Source organism: Cricetulus griseus, chromosome 3 (assembly GCF_003668045.3).
Source record: "Cricetulus griseus strain 17A/GY chromosome 3, alternate assembly CriGri-PICRH-1.0, whole genome shotgun sequence".
Lineage (NCBI taxonomy): Eukaryota > Metazoa > Chordata > Mammalia > Rodentia > Cricetidae > Cricetulus > Cricetulus griseus.
In genome coordinates this window covers 62,395,414-62,422,189 of record NC_048596.1, presented here as the reverse complement: position 1 = coordinate 62,422,189, position 26,776 = coordinate 62,395,414, and positions in this window count along the sequence as shown.

Genomic DNA, 26,776 nt, shown 5'->3' with positions numbered 1-26,776 from the left:
CAGGAATCACTCGGTCCAGTTAGCAGCATGGATCACATGACCTCAATTTGGTCAAGTCGAAGTAGAAAGCTCACACATTGTTGAATCCCCTCTGCTCCCCAAACAGCAATATACATGAGCTATGAAAAGGAAAGGGAAGGGAAGACAGTCAGGACTCAGAAGCAAGACAAATCTTTGAGAATGAAAGCTAGCAGACAGTCGGGCTAAGGCCAGAGAAAGGCTGGCCCCCAGGCATGTGGTGGAGGTGGGGAGCAGCAGCTGGGATTTGGGTTCACATATGCCACACTGTTCTCTGTGTTGTTGAAGCTCTTACCTCTGCTGTCTCTGTGTGTCAGGGACTGTGAATAGCGTGCATACTGTTCTACAGCTTCCTACCCCTGTATTAGTAATGAGTGGCGGCTGGTCAGCAGTCTCCCCTGATGGAAAAGTTAACACTACAGACATATGCAAGTGTATCAACCAGGGCTTGCTTCCTTATTTTGGTGAAGGCCCAGACAAGAGGGTGGTGAAACGAATGCCATTAGTGGAGATGAAGCAAAGACATTTGTTTTATCCCTCTCGGTCTCATGTGGACAGCATATGTAATGAATTCCATTTCAAAACTCTGATCTAACCCAAGAAGTTTAGCATATTGTGATTGGAAATTAGACTAAGCGATATGCACTTCCCAGACTGTGCTGTTGAAGAACTTTCTGAAGAAGGCAAGACCCAGCTCTCTCTCCTAGCTGTGGCCCCCACACTCTGAGACCTATATTTGGGGTGGCTGCTCACCCCTCAATAACATAGCTGGGACTCAGTATGGTGAAACCTAGCTGGAGATTCTCCTGGACCAGGGAGAGCACACAAGCCAATATGCCATGCAGGGTTCCACTGGGAAACTGCCATGCTCTGCTTCTACAAGGGCAGGGTATAGGCCTAGTATACCGGCCCTCTAAGTCTCAGATTTTGGCTCATAGATTCTTGGTTCAGAATACAGATGGGTGAGTGATCTGTCTGGATTTCCTTGCCTCATAACTCCACCTAGAATATTATGGAGATAAAACTGGAAGTGTTATCCATCCTCAGGGCTTGGTGGGCTGTTAAATATGTTGGGTTCATCGTAGCTGTAACAGAATCCCAGGAACAACAGAGCTTCTATATTCATCAGAGACATGAGCAAATGTGAGCCACATTTGTCCAGAGGTCATCTGTTTCCCTTCTTCTTAGACCTATGGGCCCTCAATCAAAAAGGAGCATGCCACCTTAATCACTGGAAGAACTTGCCGGTCAGGTATTGCTCAGAGTATCGCTATGTCTTCTGTGTCTTGTTGGATTCTTATCACCTGAAGCGACTGTGTCCTGAACAAACTATGAATTGCCACCAGATAGCACCTGCCAGGCCTCACGTATCAAGAGCCCCAAATGCTACAGCATACCCACTCCAAGGCAGAGCTCAAAGCACATCGATTTCAGAGCCCTGCAGCCCAGGTCTAAGCAGCTCCATGGATGAGGAGAGTAAATATCCAGCCAGTAAGTGGGTCCTTCTCATGCAGGTGGGATGCAGCTGAGGAAGATAAAAGACATAGACACTCAAACTAATGGGCTTGCCCTTTAGCATCCCATTTGGTCAGCAGTTTCAGAAAATGTTGAGGCAACAGAGAATACAAACAGCACTAAAGATATGCCTCTCCCATGGCGCAGTGGACAGTGTGTATGCTGCCTTGTCAACCTGTGGCACTGTGAGTGACACAGCTGGCAAAAAGCTGCACCAGCAGACTCAGCTATACTCTCAGACATTCCATGCTTGGGCCCCAATGCCCAGGGATTGTTGTCCTCTCATGGATGGGGATAGCCCTGGCCAGGAATTCCATGATCAAGAGCTCCAAAGGTCAACTGGATACCAGCATCTAAGTGCATAAAATCCAAATCTGCACAGACTCTGGGCACCATGTGGGTCTGAGGATATCATAGTCCCTAGGTGCTTGTGGGTCTGGAACCATCATGGTCACTGGGCACCACAAGGGTCTCTAGTTACCATATTTCCTTGCCATATGTCTACAGTCATCATGGTTCCCAGGCAGTGTGTGGGTCTGCAGCCACTGTGGTCTCCGGGTACCATGAGGTCTGCAGCTACACACTGTGGTCTCTGATATCATGTATGTTGCAGCCACAGTGCTGCTGGTGTGAGAACCCTATGGTGTTGTCCACTAACCCTGTGAGGTTCTACGGCTCTTCCCTGAAACAGTTCGAGGATGCTGAAATCTCATGCTGCAGATCTCTGCTCTGGATAACTTGAGGGGAGCAGACTGGGATCCCTGAGGAAGGAGCCTGAGTCCCAGTAAGTGGAAAGCTCTGGTATTTGGGGTGTGCTCTTTGACAGGGTCGGGCTTGCTCCACAGTGAGGTAAAGCCATCAGTTTCTGCTGTTCTTCAGCTCAGACTCAGCCCTGTGTGAGGCCAGGGCTCAGCTCAGTTCCGGCTCTCTGAGGTCTGCAAGGAGCAACACTGTGGGAAAGACTGTCTGCTTTCTCTTCCTAGGCAGAGGGACCTCAGGCAGAACTTCCTCTGCTTGAGAGTCCTGAAGCCCACCAGATTATGTGCTTCAGGCCTTGGAGGACCCCCAGACTGACGTTTCCCAGAGACTTTGTAAGCAACATCTCTGGTTTAACAGACTAGGAACTGCAGCGAGCATAGCACATTGAGGTGCCAGAGCTGGGCTAACCCATGCTCCCAGACACCTGATTTGTGTATCCTTCCAATCTCTACCCATTTTTCTTTTACTTTCTGCTGAAAAAAAGCTTACATGCAAAATCTACCAATATGAATAAAAGCTATGGGATACTTTCCAGAACAACAGACTCTGGTACATGGGACAGAGCAGCTCCCTACAAATAACACTCCTAGAGGAGATTTAGGAGACAGAATTGACATGAGCAGGGAAATGCCCTCCTGTTTAGAAAGCAAACTCCATTACACTAGATATGTAAAACCAATTTCAGTTGACTAGATAGCTAATAACTCCCAGATTAAGCACTCACGGAATTCATTTCTGTGTTTCACTGACATGTGTAGAGCTTTGCTCTCTCTGCAGATCTGGGAGTCAGGTGTTGTTAGTTCTACACCTCTGTGGCTCAGTGCTAGAGACCTTTCCTTCCTTCTTACAGTAGCCAGGCTGCCATCTAGCTATTATCTATCTATCTATCTATCTATCTATCTATCTGTCTATCTATCTATCAATCCCAGTAGTGGGGACTGAACCCAGGGCCTCACACAGTCTTGGCAAGCATCCTGCCCACTGAGTTAAATCCTCAGTCCTCTTTTTACATTTTGTTTTAAGACAGGGTCTCACTGAAACAGCAAGGGTCTCCTTAAACTCACTCTGCAGCCTGACTGACATTGAACTTGCAATATTTCTATCTCAGCCTCTTAGGTAGCTGGGATGACAGTCTGCATTTCCAGCCCTGACTCTCATTAATCGTCTCCTGTTGACCATTTCCTGCCAGCAGAACTAGGGTCTGGGAGTCAGAGATGAGCTTCACCTCAGGCTGCCTTTCCTAGCCTGGCATGGAAGCTTAGGCATCACTGTATCTATGGGGAAGCTGTCTGTTGCAAAAGCTCCATCCCAAGTAGGCTGGCACATTCTCCTGCTTCCCTCTCCTGCCTCTACAGAAGCTGCAGCACTTCTTCAAATGCCTCATTCATCCAGTGGCTTCTATGCACACTATGGAGGCAGGGAGCTGGGGAGCTGGCTTGTTTACTTCTTTGTCTTCAGGTCTCATATGTCTGGCCCATCAGACAGGCAATGAAGGTAACTCAAGTCAGCCAGTAGTAAAGTACCGATGCAGTTTCTGTGTGTGGATTTCAGGCACTCAAACCTTGGCTACACATTTCACAAAAGCAGGAGGAATGAAAGAAATCAAATGAGACCTCTGTGCTTCTTTCTTAGATTCACAGACACAAAAATCAAGTTATGCAAATGTTAGACACAAGTAGTAATCTTATTTGTCGACTTGCTCATTTAACAAATGGGAAAACACACAGAAGGATGAGCAATGAGCCCAGGGAGCCATCGGTAAGCTTATTGCACCAGGACTGGGGTCACACGCAAAGCCTTTCTGGTTGAGCACAACCCCACCTGGTGTCTTCCTCGGTGATTTGTTTGGGTGCTACAGTTTCCATCTCCCTTGGTCACCCTCTAGGGCAGGGCTCTGCCACAGAACCAGGAGCAGTACTGACTCCTCCCTCTGCCCTTGAGGTCTTGGCAGCTCCTGTACTGCTGATGCCTGGTGTCTCTCCATGCATCCTCGGTGATTCCTTCCATTTTGCCATCTTACTCTCCCTTTGCTGTTAAGAGCACACCTCTCAACCGTCCTTTTTACCTGGACCCCAAAGGTGAGGTTTCAGAGGGAGTGGCCCCAGCTCTTTGAATCTCATACTGCCCCTCTCTCAGGGTGACTACATCTTATTGTGCCCTTGACTTTGTCCACATGTGAAGGAGTCTCAGCCTTCCGTTTTCACATGTCTTCTGAGCTCCGTACAGCTTATTACCGATCTACTTTGAAATACCCTGGAGATATACTTTTTTTTTTTTTTTTTTTTTTTTTTTTTTTCGAGACAGGGTTTCTCTGTGGCTTTTGGAGCCTATCCTGGAACTAGCTCTTGTAGACCAGGCTGGTCTCGAACTCACAGAGATCCGTCTGCCTCTGCCTCCCGAGTGCTGGGATTAAAGGCGTGCGCCACCAACGCCCAGCTGAGATATACAACTTAAATGTCCAAGGAAACCTTCTAAGCCATCTTCCTTCATAATTTGCTGTTCAGTTCACATCATCAAATGTTGTTGGAGTGCCTACATTCGGCTGCTCACAGCACCAGGGACAATGAGTGACCACAAAGAACATGTGACACTCCACCCACAATGTCTTCTTCCTCACCACCCCAAATGCTCTGACCACCCTTCCCATCACCCTGCACCTCCATGTCTCTGACACACATCTCCACCACTGGGATTGCACACCTTCATTGTCTCCCACTGGGTCATCCTGCCTCCCCTTCAAACTCTGTAGACACCAAAACAACTCTCCAAAAGGACAACAAGTTCCATGTGTTCTGCATGAAATTTCACCTGGGTTCCTGCTGCCCCAAGGATAAAATCCACACACATCATTTGGCACTAAGCTCCTGAGTGGCCCAGCCTCTACCCGCTTTCCCACTGCCTTCCTGATTGCTGTTACCGTATGGCCATGGCCAGCTCCAGATCCACCTCTTTAGAAAAGATAGGCAGTTTGTGTCTCAGGGATTCTACATTCTACTCTACCATGTAACATCTGTCTCTCTTGTCCATCTGCCTCCTAAGAATCTCAAGGCTCAGGTGGGGCCACCTTGTGCTTTTCTGCTATACACCTGTTAATGATTCTTATGCTCAGTGCATGTATGTAAGAGAGAGAGAGAGAGATGTCTTCCAGTAAGTTACAAGCTCCTCTAAACTATAAGCCATTCTTACTCCCCCTCCTTCTCCCACACTCCCATCAGCCCAAACAGAGCTTGGCATGTGTTTCATGCCCAAAATTATCACTATCTGTTATCCAATGCCCCAGCCAGAGGTCTGTCATCCCCGTGTCCCTCTTCTGGTGCTTCTGGGCTAAAGACTAGCCCCCTGTCCTCCATGGGAGGATTTGTTCAATTCTGATCTTTTCCCGGGAACCTGCCTCCCCCTTTGCTACATTCTCTTGTGCATTAATCTCACTGAAGAATAAGAGGGATGCTCACATCTGGGTCAAGAAGGATGCTGCAAAGATGAGTGATGAATGGACAGGTGAGGGCTAGCTTGGGGACAATCAACCACTAGGGAACATTGCCTGGAGGAGAGTGGCCATCAGAGATGAATCCTGAAACAGGTTAAATGTATTAAATCATCACAATCTGTAATCCCAGGAGCCACAATGGGTTTACTTTCCACATTCATTAGAAACAAGAACTCCACTCCTCAGGCCACGGCTATTTTCATCTTGGAGTTCATGGCCTCCTCCCCTCAGAGCCATCACTCCCTCCAATTAACACTAAGACAGTACCCGAAGCACCCCCTTGCTTTCCTGGCAGCTGTGGGATCTATTTGGACAGAGTGTGTGGGTAATTATGCTGAAATTTTACATGGAAAGGAGAAGGTGCATACACACTAAATAGCAGGGCCCAGACCCTCAAGTTTTGCTGTGTTGGCTTAAGTCATAGTCCCTGATTGAGCATTATCTGACCCTGGACAAACTTAGCAGATTCTCTGACCTGTTTACTCCAGGCCTACAGCCCCTGCCTGACCTCTGATGTATGCCTCTTCAGAAAATTAGGCTCCTTTCTTCCTAAATCTGACATCTTTAATTCCCCCCCCCAAGAAATGATCAATTAACCATAACATTGAACTTCATTCACCATGTTAGACAAAGCCCCAAGCTTTGATTGGCTATCAGTCCTAATGCTTTTTCTCTATCTGAGGACGGGTAAGAGGCAGGACTAATGAGGATGAGGGACAGGCTGCCACCTGGCTCGTTAGATGTGACCGTGGACCTTCTGTTTGGTTGTATAAACAAAAAACAATGAGAGAAATAGAGTCATATGTGAGCATATGACAGAGTCCCTTCAGGTGTACTTACAATGGAAATGTGTTTGAAAAGTGGAGCTATCCTATTGGACAATGTGCCAGTCACATGTGAGCCATCCATAGAGGCTTGATATCCACATATAGATCACCAGGAAGAACAGCACATGCCTCAGAAACAAGAGGTGCTCAGCTTTGTAGAGCACCATATGTGTGCTAGATACTGAGGAAGTTCTTTCTCTGGATCTCCTACTCAAATCTACCAGGTAGATGCTGTCCCAGAGACCCCATATGATGGTAAGCTGTTATGTAGGATCACCTCATACATGAACAGACAAAGGGCTTTCTGATCATGTCACTGGCCCAAACTAGCACCATTAATGACCAGCATTCTGCCTTGTAACAGTGTCACATCAGAGAAAGGCAAGTGAAAACCAGATGCAAGGGAACACATCTGTAACCATAGTGCTGGGTGGTGAAAGCAGAGTTAACTTGATCCCAGGGGCTGGCTCGATGAAGCTCAGGGTTCAGTTTTAAAAAAAAAAATACAGGTGGAGAGCAGCCTAGAAAGATACCCAATGTTGACATATGGCCTCCACAGGCACATTTACACACACACACACACACACACACACACACACACACACACACACACGAGGGGGAGAGGGAGGGAGGAGAGAGAGAGAGAGAGAATGAGAGAGAGAGGCAAGTGATTAACCCATGTCCTGAGTTAATATTTTTCCCTCCTTACATTTACCTGTTTGCACTAAAAGTTTATTGTATAGTAAATGTCCACCAGAATCTCCAACTTTGTATATAACAATAAATTTGCAGATGAGTGATGGCTATAAAACAAACTGCCGAGATCCCAAGATAACTTATTTATTTATGTTTCTAAATGTTCCAGTGAATGTCTGCATTTTTAGAAGCATGTACAATGATGATGGAACACTGTTTCCAAAGGATCCATCAAAGAATCTGCCATGGAGCAAATCCAGGAAACAGAACCTGTGGTATAAAGTGACTCCATGATGATTCAGACTAGCAACTAGAGTATAGAATGAGATGGGGGCCTCCACACCACCTTTTAGTGTTTTTCTTCTCATAGAAGGCATTGTTTGTAACCAGGGGTGGAGGGTGGTGGTCCAGGCATGGGCCCACTGCAGTCAGGCAGCAGGTTTATTGTATTAGTTTTACTTATGTTGCTGTGATAAACCATCCCAACAAAAGCAATTTAGGGGGAAAAGGTATATTTTGTCTATAGTTCCAAGACAGATACAGTCGTCATGGCGGAGAAGTCACAGCAACAGAACCATGAAACTACTTGTCACATTGTACTTGAAGCCCAGAGTAGAGACTGAAAAGGATGTGGGGCAGGCAAGTAAAACCTAAAAGCCCACCCCAGTGACATACCTTCTCCTTCAAGACACCGTCTCCTGAAGGTTCTATAACCTGTACCAACTGTTCGGACCAACTGTTCGGAACACAAACCCATGAGCTTACAGGGGACATTTCACATCCAAACCTCATGTGCGAAGACATGGCCACTGAAGAAGAAAACATGGTCAGAGCACAGGCTCAGACTCCATAGCATCATCAGGGAAGCATGAAATGAAGTCAACAGACGGTGATGATGCCACAAGGCTAGGTGAGGAAAGAAAAGCCAGTCCCCAGTGCCTGTGCTGTTGACTGAAGGTAGTACAGTCACCCTTTGCTCCACTCAATAGTTCCAAAGCTTCTTCGGGTAGGTGTGGGTAGCAATAGCCACATGGAACTCAAGTCCTATTTTCCCAGAAAGAGCCAGCTGTACCCTGGACTTTCAGATCCAAGCTCCCCAAGAAGCCAGCATCCCTTCCCCGTTTAAACACTGCCTTCACTGCAGTTAGACTGCTCCTCTGTAAATGTCTCTCCCATGAGTGGTCCACATCCTGGGACAAGAGCTCAGCCCAGGTCACAAGAAGAGACAGAGAACATCCACAAGAGGATGGAAGGGTGCAAATTCTGTTTAGCCAGGAGCCAGGCGCTTGTTTTGCTACCTGGAAATTGCTCTTTTACCAACGTCAATTATAACAAAGTGTGTCAGTGATTACGGACTTGCTGTGAAGGGTAATGCAATTCAAATATTTTAAACAGACTTGGGGGAAAATGTTTTAATAAAGATCCTGGCTCCCGAGGTGATTTACCAAGAAAATGACAGCGTGCTCTGGCTTGCCAATTGAGTAAAGAAGGAAATAAGTGTCATTGCTTTCATGGTCATATCTGGGTTTTGTAGGTCATATGCTGGCCTATGATGTTAATAAACATGGCTTCTGTGTTAATAAGTATGACAGTGTAACTGATTTCCAGGCAGTACAGTGATGCACTTTGTCTAAAGATCATAAATTGCAAGCATTTTTGAGAGAGGAACGTGAGATATTTTTAAATCCAAGTACATAATAAATTAAAATATTTGTGTATTCTCTGTACAGTGTTATTTATTTCATTATGACAAAGGATTAAAAATGGGCTTCTTAAAAGACTGGATTTATTGAAGCAGGTTTAGTTAATCAAGTAAAAGACTGTTTGTAAACAATAACACGGTTTTATCTTTGGTTACATTGTCATTTAATAAAGGCCTGAGATAGCCTACTATTTAACTTTTTGCAGTCCTGAGAATTGAACCCAGGGCCTCCTGGATGCTAGGCCCTATCACTAAGATATATCCCCAGATATCTTTGAATTTTTCATTTTGAGGCAAGGTTTCATTAAGTTGCCAAAGCTGGCATTGTGTAGCAACAGCAGGTCTTGAACTTGAAATCCTCCTGCTTTAGTCTTCTCAGTAACATCATGGGATCACTGTCTGGTACTACTGGTCTGGATTTAATTTCTAAAAGAAAACCTACCACCTACTCTCAGGAGCATGGCTGGTGTGTGCAGATGGTCTATTGTCATGGGCAAGGACAGTGTGTGACGATGGTCCAGGAGTCATAAGCAGGGCAAGATCATCAATTATCATGAGCAGGGCTAGTGTGTGAAGATGGTCAGTTGCCATGAGCAGGCTAGTGTGTGAAGACAGTCCATTGCTATGAATAGGTCTGGCTCATAAAGATGCTCCCAGTGTCAGGAGTGGAGCTAGTATGTGAAGATGGTCCAAGTGTCTGTTGTAAGCAGGGCTGGGGCTTGAAGATGCCATTGATAAGAGTCAAATTGCAGTCATTGGAATCTGCTTCTAACACAGATTATTTCAGTGACTACTGTCTATAAGGACCACTGCCACCAACTAGTAAATAAGTCACATCCTTAGACCAGGATTTCTCATAGGTGTAGCCTCAACACTCCACAGAATGGGCATGCTGTCTGCTGGCTCCTCACCACCTCACAGTGTAGCACATTTAAAGCTTTAAATATGTGGCTGTAGTAATATGTTCACAACTCTGAAAAACATCCCATCCCAACCAAGACATCTGTGTTCAAAACACTTCCTACTGGCTTTTCCCTGAAAGTGCTAAACCTTCAGGTGTGTGAGCAGGTGCTTGGGGGATGTTTGGGCTATGTCTCGTGCCTTACTTAAAATCTCACTGGAAGTCAGAAAGACAAACCAGGTCCCTACCCTTTGCCATCTCTTGCTGTTCCCATGACACTGAGACCCAAAAGGCTACATAGCCATATTATAGAAAATCCACAACAGTATAACAAATGGTTCCAATGTTCCATTAATGTCTGTCTCACGAGCATGGTACTTGAGAATTTCAAAACTTAGATGATATACATCTAAGTCAAATTGTACATTATAAGGGCCCACATTCTCCTGGATCAAATACAGGCAAGATCGGAAAAGTTCATGCCTACTGGACTAACCACAGAGATGGACAGGTAGTTTTAGGCTGTGCCCCACCCCTCCATCCTCCCATTCCTTGGACTAGTACTCAAGGCAAAGATTCACTGCAGTCTCTTCTCTCATGAATGACATCAAGAACCAAAAGAAAAACAAATCCCAAGATATCCAAAGATATAATAAAAATCTCCTGGATCAACTGACACATGGGATAGAGCAAATCCTTGCATCACTCCCTAGAAGCTGCAGACAGAAATTTAAACCAACCAGGACATATACGCTAAAGAATCATGCCATTAGCTTGTGTCAGGTCTTGTTCAGCTTGACACTTTTTGTCAAACTGACAAGACTTGACACAAGCTAGGATCATCTGTGAAGAGGAAACCTTGACTGAAAAAAAAAAAATGCCTCGATCAGATTGGCCTGTAAGCAAGTCTGTAGAGCATTTTCTTGGCAATAATGTGAGAGGGCCACACCCACTGCGGTACCACCACCTTTTTGGAGGTATAAAAAAAGGTAGCTGAGCAAGTCAAGGGGAGGCAAGCTGGTAAGCATCATTCTCCCATGGTTTCTGCTTTAGTTCTTACCTCCACGTTCCTGACTTAAGTTCCTTCCTTGATTTCCTTAGATAATTAAGAGGAAAATTAACCTTTAACTCCCCGTGTTGCTTGTGCTCTTGGTGTTTATCACAGCAACAGAGAGAAGCTAGGACAAGAATCGTCAGGGAAGTGTGGGTATAGTAGGTAGATAGAAGGGATGACTCCAAAAATAATTCAGCACACCCTCAGAACTGGAAAACACCAGATTCACAATCCTTGCAAAAGCTGAGCTTCACCAGATGAACTCAAGACAAGATGGGACAGCGGAGAAGCAACAAGCAGCAAACAACATAGAGCCAACAGAAATTATCAAAGCTTAATTAGAGGAAAAATGTTGCACCAAAAAAATTAAAGACACATGGTAGCACCACTAGGAGCAAGTGTTCCACTAGATGCAGACACAGCTGGTCACAAATGCAAACAACATCTGCATAGCAGACCGGACGAGAACCAGCACACACGAACATCCACCTGTTCCAGCCGCTGGCAGGGCCAGAAGCAGTGAGAGCCCCTCCATCCCAGATGTCCGTCTGTGATGACATTTCCAACAGAAGGCGTCCATGCTCTGTGGAGAAATGGTTGATGCTAGAACTGGAGCTCAGATACACAGATAAGCTAGAGAGTTCCTCATGCTGGCAAGAAGCAAAGGAGTCCTCAATCACAAACCCCACAGTGTGTCAAAAAGACATAGATATCTATTGAAAGAACTCCCGAGGGCCAAAGCTGGAGAAAAATAAGTGTCAGAATCAATAAAATAGCATCATATTTTATCTCGGGTGTACAATGAGTGCATATGGATATGAGCGATGGAGTCAATGAATGGATAGCTTGAGAAAGTATAGCACCTCCTTGAACATCTAAGAATAGCATCACTCCCCATCACACAAAAGAGGAGTGAGCCAGTAGTTTTTCCAACAAGCGCACCTTAAAATGGGAGAAAGGTGCCCATGATGTAGAAACCTGATAAGACTATCCTACACAACATTATGAAGACTAGCAGGTCCAGCCACATGATGGAGGCTAGCATGTCCAGTCACATGATGGAGGCTAGCATGTCCAGTCACATGATGGAGGCTAGCATGTCCAGTCACATGATGGAGGCTAGCATGTGCAGTCACATGATGGAGGCTAGCATGTGCAGCAATGGGCACATGGTCAACATGTACACGTTATGTCTTAGGATAGGAATACTATAGAACCCCAGCAGTCTTCCCCTCCAAACAAATTACTCTTGTATTTCAGTATGAAAGCACTCCTTGGATGAAAGAGAAAACCTGGCCAGTCATTAAGGCCACTATGGCCATCACAAACAGGCACAGTTTAAATGCCATGGTGATATTCTATGATAAATATTTTGGAGACAAGAAAACTGAGCACAGCATGATAGTCTGTCTGACATCTTAGGAGCAGAAAAGGACATTAGGTTAAAAAAAAAAAAGAATAGTGCCCCAAAATTTGTTAACTTTGTTCAGTGTTCCAGACCAATGCTGTATAGCAACACTAGATAGGGCAGATATAGGTGTGTGGGCTTGCAATCACTCTGCAAATCTAAAAATACTCTTTATTTCTTAGATCTAAATTTTCATTTTATTTATGTGTGTATATGCAAGTGTGTTCCACAAGTCTGTCAGTCCCCAAGAGGCCAAAAGAAAGTTTGAATTCCATGGAGGTGGGAGTTAGGCTGTTAGTAGCCACCTGATGTATGTCCCAGAACTAAACTCCCTGGAAGAGCAGCAAGTGCTTTTAATCATTGAGTCATCTCTCCAGTCCCTTAAATTAAAGGTTTGTTTTTTGAACTCCAAAATATTGCTGGGGTGGAGGAGACAGCAAACACAGAATCAACACAGTGTCAGGAAGCGCCTATTAAATTTCCAGAGGGAAATGGCATCTGAGTGCATTACTGTTAAACCCCAGGATACCACAGTTAAAGAAGCGACAAGGGATTTTCTTTTTTTAAGATAGCAAGTGGTAGCCACTAGAAATTTGTCAAATTTGATGAAAAAAGCAATTCACAAAGTCAAGGGGCTTAATAAATGCCAACTATGATAAATTCAAATGAGACAACATTGAAGTACATCACAGTTAAATTCATGAAGACCATGGGTAAGAAAAATCTAAAGAGCTGCAAGGGGAAAATAGATTTCATGGGCAGAAGAAGAGTCAGGACTGATGTTTTGTGCAAAACAGAGCAAACCAGAGGGCCATACAGAAAAGTACACACATGCTAATATAAATCCTGCCACACTGGAATTCTAGGTACACACACACACACACACACACACACACACACACACACACACACAACACACACACACACACGAGAAAGAGAGAGAGAGAGAGAGGGGGGGGGGATAAAGAGAGAATAAATAAAATCAAAATTTTAAATAAAGGCAAATGAAGATATTTTCTAGAAAATGAGAGTGAAGGGAATTTATAGTCAATAGATCCATTCTTCAGGAAAAGCAGAGGGTAACCCAGAGGGGGATGGGAATTGCAAGAGGCACACTCCCTGAGGACCAATGAAGAGAGGCAAGTATGAGGGTCAAGCATTTACCTTTCTCCTTAACAACTTTTAAGACAAGTGACTGCAAACTGATGGCCATGAAGAGCAGCTGTACAATTACTTGACACAAAGCTCACAGTAAGACGCGAGGGTGAGAGCAGTGGTGCTGCACTGAAGCATCCCTGAGTGTGATGCCATGTGGGTTACATGACACTACATGAGCTATGCATGCAGGGTACTTACTGTATAGTGCAGAGTTCCTGAAACCTAGGGATGATACAAGATGGGTAACTACAAAAATAGTTGAATAATACCTAAGAAGGCCAGAGAGGATCCGCAAAGGAAACCTGAGAGGATCCGCAAAGGAAACCAAAGTGAGATGGATCAACCACACACAACCACACATCACCACACACACACACACACACACACACACTCACACACACTCACACACACACACTCACACACACACCACACACACACACACTCACATACACACACTCACACACTCACACACACTCAGACATTCATAGAAACACACTCACAAACTCTCTCACATGCACACACTCACAAACTCACAGGCACACACTGAATGCCAATGACCTCGAAGTCCCAATTAAAACACCAACACTGTCAAACTGGATTTAAGAAAAAAGAAAAGCTTTCACATACATACTGCCAACAAGGCAATCAACTTAAACATAAAGGGCAAAGAGGTTAGAAAGTTTCAGGGCAGTAGTGTGGTCTATGGAAGGGCCCGTTCAAGCTGGGTGTTCAAGAATCTGCAGAATCCTATGGTACATAATCCTGCTAACTGAATCCGAGATACAGAGGGAAAACTGTGGAGGAGAAACAGATCTTACTAAAGACATGAGAGTGGATCGATCCCCTGAACACCACATGGTTCTGCAGAGTAGTGTCTCAGAGCAGGGCCCTAGTTTGCTTTTCACTGCTGTAATTGACCAAAAATAACTGGAGGGCATGTTTCAACTTCTATAAGTTATAGTCCATCATCATGGGAAGCCATTAAAGAAACCTGGGGAGGGGACAGGGAGCTAGAATAGGAGAAGTGAGGAGGACATGAGGGAGCAGGAAGGTTGAGTTGGGGGAAGAATAAAAGAGAGCAAGATAAGAGATACCATAATAGAGGGAGACACTATGGGTTTAAAGAGAATTCAGGCACTGGGTAAATGTCTGGAGATCTACAAAGATGACACCAAGTAAGGATCTAAGCAACAGAGGAGAGGCTACCTTAAATGCCCTCCTCTGATAATGAGATTGAAGACCAACTTATATCCTATCCTATAGCCTTCATCCAGCAGCTGATGGAAGTAGAAGCAGACACCCACAACTAATCAATGATCTGAACTGGAATCCAGTTGCAGAGAAGGAGGAGTGTTGACCAAAGGGGTCCAGACCAGGCTGGTGAAACCCATAGAAACAGCTGACCTGAACAAGGAAGAGCTCTTGGTCCTCAGACTGATAGCTGGGAAACCAGCATGGGATTGCTCCAGACCCCATGAATGTGGGTGTCAGTGAGGAGACCTTGGAAATCTATGGGGCCCCTTGTAGTATATAAGTACTTATCCCTAGCATAGGAATGGACTTTGGGAGCCCATCCCACATAGAGGGATACTCCCTGAGCCTAGACACATGGGATGGGCCTAGGCCCTATCCCAAAGGATATGACAGACTCAGAAGACCCCCTATGGAAGGACTCACCTTCCCTGGAGAGCAGAAAGGGTATGGGATAGGTAGGGTGTTAGTTGGGGGGGAGGCAGGGGAGGAGGGGAGGGAGAGGGAATTAGAATTGACATGTAAAACAATCTTGTTTCTAATTCAAATTAAAATTAAAAGAAGAAAGAATGAAACCTGGAGGCAGCACCTGGAACAGAGACCATGGAAGACCAGGGCTTGCTAGCTTGCTTTCTGCTTCTGCTCACCTAGCTTCCTTATATGACCCAGGATCACCTGCTCAGGAATGCCACTGCCCACAGTGGACTAGCTCCTCCTATTCAATTAGCAATCAAGAAAATTCCCCGTGCCCATGAGCCAATCTAATGAAGGAAGTTTCTGGGCTAGGCCAGCAGGAGGCTGATGCTGAGGGGGACTGCTAACTCCCACAGCCCCACCCCCACCAGAGGTCTGCCTATCTGGAGGTCCTTTGTCCCCAGCTCTCATGTGGCCTCTGAGAAGTGGGTCTCATAACACTCCCAGAGACCTGTGAGGCCAGGGAAAAAGCAAAAGACTCTTAGCTACATACGGATGGCTGGAATCAGCATCAGCCATTAGTTACCAGTAGCAGCAGAAGATAAGTGGGCCCTGGACAGGCAGCTCACTGTGGATTCAGACTGTAGAGTTTAACTGTGCTAAGAAGGGCTGACCTGTTCCACACTACATCATCCCTTGGAGGGTCAATGAACACAGAGATGGCAGAAAGAGGCCTCACAGGGACAGTTATGTTGGTGTTTGTAAATGGAGGTGTTTGTAAATGCAAATATCCCTAAGGAATGTACTTCCATGATGCTAGATTTTGTCCCACCATCTCTCCATCTTCCCTGGTCCCTGAAGCAGATCTCCAAGAAGACCTGTTGTCTTGGCACCTGTAATCAATCCAGAGGCCCTTCTCTAGGAAGTTGTCTCAAAGCCAAGCCAGGACATGCAGAACGCCCCATTCCAGCAAGGGAGCTGGGTCATTACAAAGACCTGCTAAGCTAAATGGGGAAGAAGAGACTCCTGCTCAGTGTAGGCTCTATCTATGTGCCACATGGAGCACTCAAATCACCATGAGATCCTGAGGGACCACTTGTGACTGTTGCCTTGACCACACCCGCAGCATTTTCCCTATTGGCTCTTGTTACCCTTACTGGAGCTTGGGAGTCAGGATAGACCCAGTGTATCTGTGGCAGGAGGCATTCATTCCCTTTTGACCTGAGTGCTCACTTGGAAAGGACCTGAGTTCAGAGGAGAGTACACAGTGCCCAAGATACCACCTGCACCAGCCACTTGCCCCTACTGAAGCCTCCATGACAGTGGTGCTGTAACACACCACAGAGCCATGTCCTTGCCCAGCTGCAGGAAAAGGAGAAGATGAGTGGGTCCTTTGCCAAGATCAGTGTGCAAAACAGCCCTAAAGATCCCAATTCCAGCGTGAAGAAGCAAGCCTCTGGGGAACCACACACAGAACTTAAAATGATCCAGTCTGCTGACACAGAGGCCAGAGACAGCCAAAAAGACTATCCACAGGATATCCACACCCATAAGGGGATACATATCCTGAATTGGGGTGGAGGGATTCACTCAGGTGTCCAAGTGGCACAAGGACCATTGGTCTTGCCTGACCCACTGATGGCTACAGGAGGACACTTTCTCAAGCACTGGGATCCTAGGCTTCTTGTCGACAATGAACAGGTTTCAGAGTTCTTTCCAGTTTTGTCTTTCTCACCCAGTGGTATGGTACAGAATAAAAGCCCTGATGCCACAATGGCCCTACTCCAAACCAGTGACCAATGTAATGACCACTTCTGATAATGACTCTATATTGTCCCAGAGCTGCTCCAGGCATGTGTACTCCACAGCCATTGCCCTCTGCAATACATAACTTCACTGATCACCCACCCCAGGTCTGCCAGGTTGAGCCCATAGCCAGCTCTGTGGCCTCACATATGGATGGCAGAAGCCATGGCGAGTACCTCTGGAGGCCTACGTTGAGCTACCTCCTCCTGACTTTCTGCTCTCTCCCTGTCTGCCTCTAACTGGATGGTGAATTGATTCCTATGGTCATTGCTTTTACCACCTCACTTGAATTGGACTCATGCCCCCATTGCCGTTTCCGATAGAAGCTTGCAAGTACCTTGAGATCTCTTAGAGCAACCTGCATCTCAGACTCAAAATATCTCCAAGAGATTCATCCATTTCAGTCAAGCAGGTTGGGCCTCTGGGGATCCCTATCAGCCTCCTTCTGTGGTCATATCACTTTCCCAGTGACTCATCTGGAGCCTGTCTATATATTGGGCCCATGACAGTGACCTCCCTCTTAGTATCTCTAACCATGTTTCTCATACTTCTCTTCCCTCCTGGCTTCATAGGGTGGACTTCGGAATGAATGTCCTGCATCTCTGGCCTTCCAAATCATCTTTGTCCAGGTCTTGCCTGTCATCTGTGCTCTTTTCCAAACCTCCCCTGTCATTGTATCATATCCCTCATTGCCTGTGCACAGGATTCTCCCTAAGGTCCTCAGGGATTGTGATCCAATGTGTCTTGAAAGATAAACTATCCAGGCACTCCAGTTCACGGAGATCTGTGGGCAGGTCTCTCTTCCTTTGCAGGTGGCTCTCAGAGTAACTGCATCTGAGAAAGGGAACAATCAGCTAAGTGTGTTGGGAATATGCCTGTGGTTAAGCAAGTGGGCTTGTGGTTCTTTGTAGTGATGGAGCAGCCTTGGATAGCTCTGGTGGGGATTTTAGAACTTAGCACAGGATTGGGTTTTGGGAGAGTCTAAGGAGCAGAGGCTTGTCCTACAGTGATGTGCCAGGCAGGAGCCAAGGTGTGACTGGATACCTTGCAGGGACACAGTGAGCTTAGGCAATGTCAGGAGAAGCTCTTATTCCATTTATATTTATCAGAGCTTCAGAGCAGCCTGAGGTCTAGGAGATAGTTTGGGTCCTGGCTATGACTATCAGTCCACCTGTGACCTCCTGCCTAGTTGTGGACATCACATTGCTTCTGGAAGGAGGACTTACCTCCTTCTTCATCACATTCCAATATCTTCCAATAGAATAGAACAGCACAAGAGTGCCAGCAAAACCCAAATAATCCCAGAAGCAAGAAAGGCTGGAAACAGTCTCTCCTAAAGCCTCCCTAGGGACCCGATTCTGCTGACCCCTTTCCAGGTGCCTGATCACCAAAACTATGGCCAAATACATTCTTTTGTTCAAGCCAAAGACAAGGCAACATCAAGACTTGAGTCATCTACTTCGTGTAGCAGTGTGAGGGACATGGACACGGCAGTCTTGAAACATTGTAGCCACAAGCTTCCATCCTCTCTCCTCTGAACTCATGTGTTCCCAGCACCCCAACATTAGAGACCCATATGCCCCTCTCCCTCTCATGTGCTGTGTCTCTTCTCCAATTTGGGATTATTTGGAACAAGAGTAATTTAACAGCCCCATCGGCAGCTCTGAGCTGGTGTGTGTAGAAAGCCAGTGGGGAGAGAGACTGTATCGAGGAGAGACTGCCATTCATCCTTAATCCACTTCCCAGACATCAGGGCAGTTTCTTTCCTGGATTCATCCATGCCTTGCTCAGCTCAGGACAGATGCATGGGAACCAGGAAGAGCTTGTAGTCTGAAGACCCCAAAATGGGGTATCTTCCAGACCAGAACTAAAGTGAAGCACGGCCACAGTTCAGAGTCCAGCAGAGCATCCAGGGTCACCCTGATATCAACAGTTAGCAGTGTAATGCTCCCAAGACCCACTGCCCCAGCTTGTTCTGGGCAGAGAGAACATGGAGAACTCACCTCCCCGGAAGGAACCCGGTTATACGATCAGAACAGCTCAGCAGGCTCCAAATGCTGTTCACCTCCCCAAGAACAATGTTCACCAATTTAAGTCTAACTTCAGCTTTTGCGGTGCTTCACCCCAACTGTAATTTCCCCTTTTCAGCTTTATAACACAATTTGTTAGTGGTTTAAGTCATCCAGGGCTGCGAATTTGGAGCTGGCCATAGCACTGATGGAGCCATCATTTCATCTGCCCATATTCAGAATTCATTGAAGCAATCAGGACAGCCACTGCCTTTCCATAATCCAATCAATGGAAACCCACTGGGAGAGAGGCAGTGCTTTAAAAAGTAATTGTTTAAATGAACTTGATATTTTTATTACAAAAATACATCATCACGCACTTTAAGGTTCGGTTTTTGCTCAGGAGCTCCATGCATTATTCAAGTGATTCATGGCGTGGCTAATGACAAACACTGTTGTCTTTTAGATAATCTAATAAAAGGCTTACTATGCGGGGGTGATAGTGATGGGTACACACACGCACAGTGATGTGTTCATTTGGCATAATAAGTGGAATTCTGTTGGATGTTGTTTTATCTCAGCCTGGCCCCAGCAGTACTTTTCTCATCATTATTAGCTTCTAAGCTGACCCTTTGATGACTTAGAACACAGGTAGTGGTACAGCCTGAGGCATAGAAACAGGCTCTGCCTCTGTTGAGCTGCTCTCTGTCCCTGACCTCACTTGGGCAGGTAGGCAGTCACCTCCCTTTCTATCATCAGAGTGTTGTGACTAATGGGACCCTAGATGTTGTTATACAGGAGGGACTTCCCATAGAGTTCTTATGATCACAAGCAGGGAGTGACAAAGACAGGAGTGATCATGCCCAAAGGAAGAGGGAGAGGGCCAGAGGAAACTCTCCCACTCAAACAGAAAGAGAGAGAGAGAGGTAGAGGAGAGACTCCATCCAAGCAAGGAGGGACAGGATCAAGGGAGCACCCTAACCCATGCTTTGCACCACATCTTTGTCCTGGAGCTATTATGAGTGGAGTTGTGGGACTCCAGGAAAATGTCTAGATCTTGGGTCTCAGTTCCCTGGGAATCCATGTCTCCAACGATGTGACCTTCTGCCAAGCCCCATAACCTCAGGAGGGGCTAGCTTCCTCACTATACCACAGGGCTTGGAGCCATGCCATAGGTTGCTAGAAAACACAAATGAAACCAGGTGTGGTCCCCTCTCAGAGAGAGGCTGGTGGCTCTCTGAGAAGGTGGGGTAGACCCTAAGGACTGAGATCCATGTTCCTTATGTGTTCTTAAGTCTTCATGTGCCACGTGTGAGCTCCGTCACCCCACTTGAATATCTACATCCCTGACACATAAATTGACCAGTAAGTGCTGTGGAAAGAGTTGGGAGATGGTACTGGGAAGTTCACAAGGCCTGTAGCAGAGGGAGGTACATTAGACAGACTTGGATGCCAGAAGAGTCACCCAGGAAGCCCAGAACGTCTTCTCGGTCTTACTGAGCCAGCAGGGACTGTGAAGGGTCCTGTTGCTTCTCATTGGTATCCCTTTTCCATTTGAGAAGGAAAATGGGACAAAGAGGGAAGACACTTTCTTGGGGCTCCTGCAGATCCAAGGACAAGTGTTGGGCAAGAGAGCAGGGTGCCACAGTGACTGTCTAGCTTCAGCCTCTAGAACAACTTGTCAGTGCCCACCTGAACCAGTCACTTGGCTTGTGACATGACATTGGTACCACTTGCTTCTCCCTTGCAGTAAGAATAAGCAGCTAATATGCACAGTGTAGGGTGGACAGTTTCTTCCCGGTAAGTGCTCCACAAATGCAAGCCTTGGCTTGGTCAAACACTTTCTTCTCTCAAGTCATCCTACCCACCACCCCTACCATGCACCTGCCCTTCTCTCTACAAAAACACCCTTCACCCAGAGATCAGCCAGGCTTCTCCATTTTATTCAGCTCCCTGCTACCATATTGCTTCCTTGACAAAGCCACTGCCAGGACCCCCTGCAAATAGTCTTGCCCATCCCAGGTCCTACCTAACTCAGGCCCTGCCTATCCGAGGGCCTGCTCATCCCAAGGCCAGCCCTGTACCCCTATAGGATCATCCCACTGCAGGGGTCTGCCCATTTCAGGGCATCCTGGAACCCTGACCAGAGGCTTTGAGGGAATGAAGAAAGGACCGATGTGCAGTCATGTGTACGGAAAAGCTGTAGTCAGATAGGGTGTGCATCCTCTGATGGAGTGGCAGCCACCGCCACCGTGTTGCAAGCTGGAAGCTCAGCATATTTATTGTGTGCATCACTATGGGAAGAGGGGTTAACTAGCCTCAGTCGATGGCCTCTCTGTGGGTGATCAGTCTCAGACTGTAAACCTTAGGAGGAGGTAGCTGCAGTTGCTGTATTTTATACACACTGGTCACTTGTTTGCACTCAGATCCCCAAGAAAAGTTTTGCCACTTAGTTAAGACTTTGCTATTCCCATAATGCTGATGCATTGGAGTCTTTAATATGGTGGCACTCTTGTTAGCAATACATATTCACTCAGAATGTCACTCACTCAGGGCTTCCTCCACTCCACACATCTGCCTAGTTTTCATTATTCATTTATTCATTGGAAGACTATATCCTAGGATACATGTATCTTTCACACAACATAAAGGAAAACAAACTTCTAAAAGAAAGCACACTTCTCATGCCAAATATGTGAACACTTGAAATTGGATTATTGAAAAATATAAATCTTATATCAAAACACAATGTCAAAATTAATTGACATTGGATTTAGAAAAAAAGGATGCAGTTTTTAGAGCTTCAAAGCCTGTGCCATACAAATAAAGGCAAACTAGCTAGCTAAAAATATCTATAAAGAGGAATAAAATACATGCAAATGAAGCGGTAAAGGCAGTTAAAGAAACAAAGCATGAGAATTTATGAAGAACACTAGGAGTTAAGCAATTAAAATAAAGTTTCCAAGAGTGGTAATCAGAACTTCAGAGAAAATATAAAGAATACTTAAAGGGGAACATAGCCCCAGTCACAAATAAAAGCGTAAACATTTATAAGCTTGAAAACTTCGGTCCTCCAGAACTTGAAACCTCCCATGAAGAAGTTGTGATGTGAGGGACGCAGGCCTGAATGTGCTGAGGAGAAGACCAAAGGCCCTGGATCCCTCCCAGAATGTGAAGAGTGATAGAAAAGGTAATAAATAATGTCTAAGCTCTTTGGGGCACTCTATGGATCCATTCGTGAACCAGTATAGGACTGGTTACAGGAGCTTGCACAGTGTACTTGTTTCCAAGTTGTGTTATCTGAACCCGTAGTCTCGAGCAAAGTGAACACAAGCTAACACCTGCATGAATAAACTCATTAAAGGACTGCAAGACTCAGTGCACTATTAAATATGCAAATATAATTCATTTGGTCAGAGAGTTAAAATTCTAAAGACATATGGTCTCCAATTTCCAAGAAAGCACCTGGTAATTCATGAGACTTCTGGCTTAGTTTCCTGAAGTTCATAGTAAGCTAAGTACTTCATAGTTTATTCTAGACATTAGAAATAATTAAAGTGTGGAACCAGGCATCAGAGCCTATTATCACTATAAAATTTTTAAAGAAGCTCATTAAAAACTTTTTGTTGCATTGGCTGACAGTTAACGGTGAAAATACAAGTATATATTTATAGTGTAAACAGAAGTTTGGAGAGAGGGGAGCTGGACTTGGGTTAGAAGATTCTACAAGGCCAAATGACAGAGCTTCATGATTATGGCTAAAGTATTAAAATGTCATAGGACAGATACAAATATTTCTGAGACTCCCAGTCCCTTTGAAAGCCATCATTGCCCACACCCGTACCTGACTTTGCATCCTTATGACTATCAAGATCTTTACATATATTGTTAAGCAGACCAGCACAGCTTCAACCGTTCAAAAAACTAAGACTGCCATCAGATAGTACCTGCAAACTCTAACAGATCTGTTTCTGCTGTCACCACCTACCTGTGGTCCTCACCAATGTGCTTGATAAGTCCTTCTTTCATGACTTTCTCTATGACTAGAAAAACCTCACTAATACCTTCCATAGTGGAACACATCTTTCAAAACAACCTGAATCTGTGTTCCCAGGCCAGCGTCATTCATGCTTGGTTCAAGAGCAAACTGTCTTACTCTCTTTGGATGAGAATTGTTTCTATACTGACAGATGTGAGAAAGATGGCCATCCACAGCAAGTACAAAAATAGTATCTTGTCTAATGCTTGGAAGGCACATGCCACATAATGATAATGTCAATGAGAGAATCTCTTTGCTTATCTACAAGTTTTTTAATACAAACATGTGCATATCCCTTCTGTTATTAAATTGATTTAGATACAGAGGAGACTATACAGGCTGTTAAAGTTTACCTGTGAACAATGATGCAGGAATATGACACCACCCCTAAAATTTTATCTACTTGTCAGACTGTTTACAATTCTGTGTGTGATGTTCCTTTTAAGCAGCTTTACTTCCTTTGAATTTTCCAATAGATGTAGAAAAAAAAAAGTGAAGAACCAAAACAGCCATCAGAGTGTGCCAGCAAGATGCAAATCACAGCTCTGTCGCCTGCTGGTGAACCCCCAAAACCCCCTGTGGAGAGGAAGCATTAAATGGTTATGACCTATGAGCACTGTGCACAGCCTTCCAGCCAGCCTTGCAGAAGGATATCTCGGGTTCATTCTTATAACCTCAAACCACCTCTACTTCCCTGGATAAGGACAATTCTGGGTCAGAGACTTTGTGTCTCTCAGAGAAAGAAGTGTTCCACCTCAGACAGCGGTGTAAGAAGTTTGTTCCTGCCTCTCCAGATGGGCTCTCACTTGAAGACCTTGGCTTGAAGTGATTGTCTAGCACAATGGCTCTCAACCTTCCTAAAACTTCGATCGTTTAATACAGTTCCTCATGTTGTAGTGACCCCCAACTATAAGATTAGTTTGTTGCTTCTTCATAACTGTGATTTTGCTAGTTATGAATTGTAATGTAAATATCTGTGTCTTATGGTGGTCTTAGGCAACCCCTGTGAAAGGGTCATTCACCCTCTCAAAGGGGTTGTGACCCACGTGTTGAGAACCACTGGTCTAATACATTAGACATTTCCATATGCATGAGTTTGGAAAGGACTTGAAAAGAAGTCAAGAGGCTTATTTGGTTTGGTTTGGGGTTTTAGTTGCTATTAGTTTTAACTCATCTTCACTTTTCATTGCTTGGAGACCATGAAGACATTTATGAACAACAAGGCCATAAGCTCTGAAGGATGAGCAGTCCTCACACCTTCATCCCAGGCTCAGCAGTGCCTGACCACAGGGAGCAGCAACTCAGGTAAGCTGTCTATACAGAAATATTCATTGCTTGGGCAGAAGGAATATTTGGAAAATATGAAAATTTGTATAAAAATTTCACCATTTTCAAATTGCTTAGAGCTGAGATGGGTACTCAGATGGCTTCTAAGTGTGTAAAATACTTTGAGCATGCCCTCTTCATTTTCTCATTTGTTCATATTTCCTGTAAGATGCCAAGGAAGCTGGAGTCCTGTTCTGTCAACCTTCTCTTCTACAGGAGGTCCTGAAAGTAATCTTCTCTACAGAAGCTGCCTGCTATCCCAGAATTCCCTGGGTAGATGCTTTAGAATCTTCTTGCACATTGTAAAAATTTGTCACTCAAATTGGTTTAATAAAATGCTCATTGGCCAGTAGCCAGGCAAGAAGTATAGGCGGGATGACCAAACTAAGGATGGTGGGAAGGAGAAGGGCAGAACAGAGGTGTCCCCAGCAGGCACAGAGGGAGCAAGAGATGAATATTCTGTGCTAATAAAGGTACCAACTTGTGGTAGAGTGTAAATAAGGAATATGGGTTAACTTAAAATGTAAGTAGTAGCTAGTAATAAGCCTGAGCTATTGGCCAAGCATTTACAATTAATATAAGCCTCAGAGTGGTTTTTTTTGGGAACTGGTGGGCAGAAGAGAAACATCCATTTACAGGTAGATGCAGTTGGATTTAGACAGATGACACCCAGCCTTCTAGCCAGATATCAGCTGGCCAGTGCTGGCTTTCAGTTCACTCCTTTCACAAGGGAAATGCCAAGCAATCACTCAGCAAAATGCACACAGCACCACTGCCTGCTGAGTGCTGGGCAGACAATAAGTGAGAGAAAAGCCTTAATTGAATTTGTGGGGCCACCAAAACAGGGGAAGTCAGGGCACCTGGAGGAGCTTTCCCTGCTTAACTACGAGTGGTCACTAGTGCTCAAGAAGACAAGCGAGCCAGTAGGCCCTCAATGGATGTTTGTGACACCAATATTTGAGTGATGGTGATTTGTCTTTACACCTGGCAAATGTGTCTGGCTTTGTGACACAGGAGGCAGAAATCATGTCCAGTTTAATGGGAAGTTTTCTAGGATCCCAAGGATTCTGTATGATGTGGGTTATGTTAGAATACATCTCACAGGGATCCAATGAAGAAAAGACAATAGAGAGCACACAGCAAGCCAAATCTGACCTGTTACCATTGCTGTATATTTAATCTGGCCCTGACGATTATTATTGGAGTCTCCATGGAGAGATGGTCCCTGAACAACCCAGAACCAAGTGGAGGGGATCCTTAGCCATCCCTAGAGTCAACATGCATGGGACAGCCAAATGCCCTGCTATGGCTTCAGGGCTTAAGGGCCTGCTACACAGTCAGGCAGGCTCAGCACAACACCTCGGTCCAGGTTATAAGGAGACACCCCATGAAATGAAAGGCATTCTAGAGTAGCATGTACCTCAATATGCACAGCACAGTGGGGAAGACATACAGCATTTGAGCTTGCCAGGGACTTGGTAGGCCCTGCAAAACAGAAATATCCCTAGCATTTCTCTCTGTGTGCCCTCCATAAGACTGGCAACACACAAGTTTAGAACATGTTCATCTAAAGATGTGTTTATTCCCTCATGGGAGCCACAATGAGGATCAGAAACATGCCAGTGTGGGAACAGCTCCAAGAGGGCAGATTTCTCAGCACACTCTGACTCTCAAGCCTAAGAGAAAAGGATTCAGGCTGGAGAGAAGGGCTGGGAAACAGAGGCAGGAAGCTCCTGAGAGGTTATTGGCAATATGTAGCTAGCATGCTGAAAGGCTAAGTGTAGGGAGACACTGTAGCCCCGCCTCCTAATAGCCTCCACAGGTGTGCTGGACACGCCCATGAGGGTGTGGTCAGGGGAGGTCTAAAGTGATGCAGGAATGATTCTTAAGGGACCGCACACACGTGAATGGCCCCTTCTTTCTGGCCCCTCTCTCTGGCCTGGTTGCCTTGCTGCCCCTGGCACGCTCTGGCTTGCATTTGGGCTGGTGATTATCTGAATAAAGAAATCTTAGCCTTACGGACTATGGAACATCTTTGAGCGAACGTGACACGCAATAATCATCAGCTAAGATGGAAAAGTCACTCAGATGGACATGAACTGCCCCCCCACCCCCATGTGCCTCTCTGTCATTTACTAAATCACTGTGTCCTCAGCAAAGTCCCCAGAGATTGCTCCTTCCGGCCCTTCTCCAGGAGGGCAGAACAGAGCCACTTCAGGCAGAAACCACGGCAGAGCTTGCCTGACCTTGCCACACACACTGCTGGTTTTACATATGAAAAGTGAAATTGGTTTCTAAGTGGAATTGCAGAACATCTTTCTGCACAATGGAAGACATTTGTGCCTGAACAGGAAGACTCTTCAATGGGCAATGGCACAAAGAGCCTCATTCAGAACTGTTCAGCCT